Source organism: Gavialis gangeticus, unplaced genomic scaffold (assembly GCF_001723915.1).
Source record: "Gavialis gangeticus isolate Ggan-Ray unplaced genomic scaffold, GavGan_comp1, whole genome shotgun sequence".
Classification (NCBI taxonomy): Eukaryota; Metazoa; Chordata; order Crocodylia; family Gavialidae; genus Gavialis; species Gavialis gangeticus.
The window spans coordinates 11,502,663-11,508,662 of NW_017729001.1; positions in this window are offsets into that span (position 1 = coordinate 11,502,663).

Consider the following 6,000-nt stretch of genomic DNA (forward strand, 5'->3'; position numbering starts at 1 on the left):
TGCAGTTTCATGGACAGGGCAAAGTGAAATTTAAAATTAAAAAAAGTGTCTGACTTACTTATAGGTCATCAAAATTAAACCTCTAAGGGGCCCCAAATGACTTTCTTGCCTAGGGCCCCAACAACCCTACAGCCACCACTGTCATAGGGGTAGGTGATTCTGCCTATGCTAAGGGTCTGGGGGGCAGCTTGGAGGTGTAGGGGGCAAAGCTTCAGAGCCTGATTTTAAGCAGAACCCTAGAAATGCTTTGAGAGACTAATGCCAACTTGTTGAGTGGTACAGGCAGCTCGTATGTGGAAGAGAGAGCCAGAATGAGGTGAAGTCAGACTGGTCAGAAGTGGAGTAGAACAAGTGCTACTTAGCCACAGCTGGGAGTTTCTGGGAATGTACTGGAATTAAAAAAAAAAAAAAAAACTGCCACACAGAGAAGCATATACAAGGCAGGCCTGTCTGCTCAGACCCTTCTTACCACTCCTGATCCAAGGCAGGCAGGGCAGAATGCAGCCAGGAATCCTGCTGCTGGTGGTGTTTGAGCACACTGATTTTCCAGCCCTGACTGAAGCCAAGTGTCCCAGAAAGCCTGAGGAAGGAGCTTCCCATCTGCAAACATGCAGACAGGAATCTTCCAGAGCAGACTGTCCCTGCAGCAGGACTGACTCTTGCCATGCTCAGGGTCATTTACATAGAAAAGCTGGGGCAGCAACAACACTAACTAGACCAGGTTCAGAGGTATGTGTCTTGGAGGCCTCTGAATTACAGGACAGCTCACACCACCTTGCTTCATAGGGTCTCAGACAGCTTGTGGCAGACAATTAACCCTTTAAATAATGAGATATTGTTACACTGGAGAATAGCAGCAAAGAAGTCAGGAGATAGCAAAGGGCACAGAACAAGTCTGGGGCAGGGCAGACTAGGATACAGGTGTTCTGACTTGGGCAACCTGCTTTACTTGGGTATTTTTGTTGCTACAGCCCTTTCATTTGGGTCTTGCCTTGTTGAAGTGATTCAAGCCATGTGTAATAGTTAACTGGCAACAACAGTTATTCAGCCATGTCCCAGTGGGAGGTACAACTGGGTTATTCAGGTTCTCTAAATGTATTGTCCTGCTTTTACAACCTGGGACAGCACTTGATGCTCAACCAACATGGAGCATCCTTCAAAGGACAATTTATACATGCATGTAAAAAATTACTTTTATAAAAATCCATGGGTTGCTACGTGTATTGAGACTTTATCCTTCTTTAATGATAGTGCTGTACTAAATCTAATAAGCCCTAGCAACCTTGCAGCAGGAGAGGGAAAAGAAAACAGGTCCTGCTCCAAATGCAAGTGAAAGGGTTGTGAATCTTTTATTACCTTGTAGCAGTACAAGGCCTATGATATGCAGCTGTGTAGTTCTGATTTCTATCTCTGGAGAGCTGCAACACACACCAAAATATAGCAAATGTCATAGGGGTTACAGTAGGGTTACAGGTTGTAGATGTATTGGTCTACAGGCAAAAGGAATCAGCAAATAAATATTTTTTTTCAAATATCCAGTTAATCTAATAAAAAAATATCACCTCTGCCATGAGTTCTGATTTCAAATGTCATATGCATTTTAAAACTCAAAAGAAACAAGCAGCATGTTGTGTATGTTACAGGAGTCTGTGAGAGGACATGTTAATTAGTTAAGTAAGACTAGAAGTTTTGCAGTTGATGTAATGGTAGTTTGATTTATCGGGTTTTACATGTGTGGTCAGTTTAACAATGGTCTAATAATATTTCCCCAACCTATTTTTGTAAGTAACTAGCAAGAGTCACCACCAGAGAACTGTGAAAACTACCGGCTTCTTTCATGCTGCTGATTAGAGTTACTTTGTCCCAACTTTGTCCAGATCCTGGGATCTGTCCAGGGCCTGTCTTCAGACTGCACATTCCCCTGGAAAGAGCAATAAATTCAATACTCTTTCTTTGAGGTTTCCCCATTACAGAGATAGTAAGAGACCCTCAGTTTTTAATATTTTGAATTTAAATTGGTCCAAGTAATTTGGTGTTTCAGTAGTTCCTGTTTCCACAGCACAGATAGCCCCTTTACTGCTTCCCTACTGCTGTTAAGTAGTATCTGTTTGGCAACACTAGGGACCCTGGTAATCACCCCTCCCCCTCCAATCTTTGGGTGGGTGATTCTAGTGCTACTAAATGGTTTCTAAATCCTAACACGAATTTAATCCCATATGATTTAATTTTGGAAGGTATCTGTTTCTCTATCAGCAGCAATTAGTTTTGAAGTCATCTACCCAGACTAACTGTTCTTGACTTCTACCCCTCCACCCCATGGACTAGGCAGTAGATGGAAGGACTTGAAAAAGACTGGGGAAAAGGAACTGATATGAAAGGCCCGATCCACAGTTCCTGCTTACCTTTGTGGCTTTGTCTCCCAGTGTCCTGGGAAAGGTGGTACACCTATTGCCAGCTCTGCAGGAGACAGGTGTGCCTACATGAAGCATCTGGCTGCATAATGGCTTGTTGGATTTTTTTTTCTGACAACCATTTCATTCCTTTGGGTACCCCTGGCCATTTGTAGATCTGCTCACTGTTTTCAAATTCCATCACACAGTTCAAATCAAGTTTAAAATTCAAATTATACTGTAAGAGTTAATAGACAATCACTGACCATCAGGGAGATTTTCTTGCATTTTTGCACTTTAGTAGAGACAGCAGGGGGTGCTGGACACTGCCCACCACGTACAATCAGTGCCACAAAACTGCACTCACTACACCTGGTGGTGGGCATTGTGGCGGGTGCAGGGACCCCACCTCAGGAAAACAGCTGGGTATTCGTATCCCACCACTATTTCCACCACATGAGGCAGGCCAGTAGGGGGTGCTCCTGCGTTGAGCCGCCCACCTCCCTGTGCCCAACCACCTTCCAGGCTCTGAATGCCTCCCTAGGGGCGCCTTATGTCCAGCCAACCCCTCTCCCGGAGCACACTCGCTAGTCTGCAGGGTAACGTGCTGCCACCACCCCGAGTGGACTGTTTCGGCCCTGTATCCTTGGGGAAACACAGACCTAATAGTCCTACGGGTACTCGACCCAGTGTAGGCACTTGGGGCACTTCCCCAAGTCCAGGGGCAAAAAGTAAAGTCTCCCTTAGTCCACAGACCCAAGGGGTCTCTTAGGCATAATTTAGACCCACCCCTCAATAAGTCTCCCACACCAGTCAAAAAGGAGAACTTTATTGATTACAAGGGGTAGGGTAAACTAGGGTACAGGATTGAGCAATATCTTAGAAATCCTAAAGAGCAAACAGTCTGGCTGTGGTAGCCTTTTGATAATGCATCTAAATTACTACCAGCTAGATATCTATTAGATCTTGAGTAGCTTACTCACATACTTCTTCCAGAGGCTGATGAGATCCTTTCTAGCATCCGGCTGTTCCTTGTTCATGAGTTTTTGGGGGAAGAGGGCCCTTTCCGATGTTTATGCTCCTCTGAGTCCCCCCCCCTCATGGCTCCAGCCTCACCTCATGGCTGAAGAGACCACCTCCATCCCCCATCCTAACTTATATAGCCCCTGTGACCTCATTCACCTGGGCCAGCGGAGGTCAGCCCCAGTTGGCTGTCAGCCAACCAATTTGAAATGCATCACCTGTTACCGGGCAGATTCCAGCTCCCCAGGTAGATGCCTCTCGCCCAGGTACCAGTCATGTAGGCAGAGGGAGCAGGTTTCCCCCCTCCCTCAGGAATGCAGCCAGCTCAAGTTCCCTAAAGACAGGCTGAGGGTGTGGTCCCCTGTGTGCTGGGCCCATCCTAATTGAATGGTCACAGCACAGAGATTTAAATCACAGTGTCACAGGGCAGAGATTTTTGGGGAGAAACCAAGGTGGCTTTTTGCCACAGGCACCAGCATCAGCAAGCCCTAGATACCTGCCATATATACCTGTTAATACAGTTTAAATTGCCTAGTTCAGAGTGCCTTAGTCTGCATTAACTTTAATGCTCACTCAGTGAAGTTTAATTAGTTTAGACCAAAGCCAAATTTAATTCAGACTGCAGATGTCCACGTGTACATAGTCATGGCTGTAGCCAGGATTAAGCCTAGGAAAACGTAAAGTCTCTAAACTGCCTGAGCATCCTGAAGCACCTTGGGGCAGAATTGCTGTGACCACATACTGCCCTCTAGTGACCAATTTGCACAACATCAAGAGGAGCTGCCCTCCCTCACTCCACACAGAAGGGAATCCCCAGTGGAGCTTCACAGAGGGCAAAGCCAGTGAGCCTGCGCATCTCATTGAACAAGCCTGGGTTCTGCCAGGCCACATTGTGCCAGACCTTCCCAAGGGCCCTGCTACATGTTCAGATTAAAGCTAGACAGAAACCAACTATAGAGTTGTTACACATTTTCAAGCACTAACTTTATAGCTGGTTGGCTCTTTTTAAAGCTGGTCATTTTTGTTCTGTGGTAATAACTTTGCATGTGTGGCTGGTCTAAATTTATTATGCAATTCACTAGTTAATTGTACAATATTCACTTTGCACTTGTTGCTGGCTTTACTTTGCACATGTGGCTGGTCTCAGTTCATTGTGTAATTAACCAGTTAATTATGTAATATATCAATCAGGACTTCTAGTAGAGATGATATCTTTTATTTTACCAACATGATTCAGGCAGTGGAGAAGATTGTAAAAGTTCTCCTAAAACTTGTGTAATATGCAGTATGTAGCAGGGACTTAGAAAAGATGTACAACACCCTGACCTACCATCTCTAGTGATTAACTTATGGGTCAAGGGGAAGACTGCGCACAAAACGAGCACGTTGCAAAGTAAGGGATCTTGGGATACAAGGCAAGAAGGGGCCAGGCCTGTGAGGACAAGTGTAGCCAGCCTGGGTGCAAGCAGGACACCACAGGTATTCAGCTGCAAGTCTGAGGCTTCAAGAGACACCCAGGGGAAGAGGAGAGACCACGTCTCAGTGGCAGTCACACTAGGGCAAATGGGAATAATGCAAGGCCCCATTTCCACTACTTTGCAGGCTTTCTTCACTGTCCCGGCGACCTCACCTACAAGCCCGCCAAGGAAACCCCGCGAATATCAGCATGGTCCTACTCCCACGTGTGACACATGTGGTCTCCCCCGGCTGCCAATCCTCTGCACGGCCCCCAGCGCTCTCGCCCGGGAAGGGCTCGTTACCATGGGAACCCCCAGCCTCAGCTAGACGCCTGCTTCCGGCCGCCGCCCCACCATGCATTGCGCTCTAGGCCCGCTGGAGCCTTCTGATTGGCGGAGCTCAGGGGAGCTACCACCGCCCCCCCCCCCGAGCGGCAGCGGCAGGGAGTTTGCTTCAGGCTCAGAAGGTGCTTTGGGCCGGGAGCTGCGCGGGCGTGATGCGAAGGGGATACCGTACTGACTCGCTCCGTTTCTTTCCCCCCTCACAGGGCGGCCGCGGTGAAAGCCCGCTTGGCTCCTAACCCCCCTGTCCTCTGCTGATGGTACGGACGTAGAGGCAGCCTCGGACCTACTGGGACGTACCACCCACTCGAAAATAGAGGACGACCGGAGCTCTACTGGGGAGGCGTGGATTTGTGCCCCCCCAATCCCGCCTCACATAGTTCGCTCCACTCCCCCACACGCCTCCCGCCGCAGTTTAATGCCAACCCGGCAGCTAGACCCGCCGTCTGCCTTCTCTACCAAACCTGCTTCTCACCGCCTGCTCCTATTGGCTTGCCGCGGCTCTGATATGCAAATCTAGCGGCCTCCGCGACCAGTGGGAGACGGGCCGCTGATTAATTTTCCCGATGGCGGGCGGCGATTGGGTGTTTGATCTCCAGCCGCCGGGCCAGCGGGGTAGGCTGCCCGCTCGTGGCGACAGCGGCAGGAAGAGGAGGGTGGCATGTGCGGCGGGGCGGGGCTGTGCTGTGCTGAGTGCAGGCGCCGGGAGCCGGAGATGGTGGGAGCCGGTGCCCGCTGCGGGCCGAGGGCGGCCCTGCTGCTCGCCGCGCTGCTGGGGGCGGCGGCGG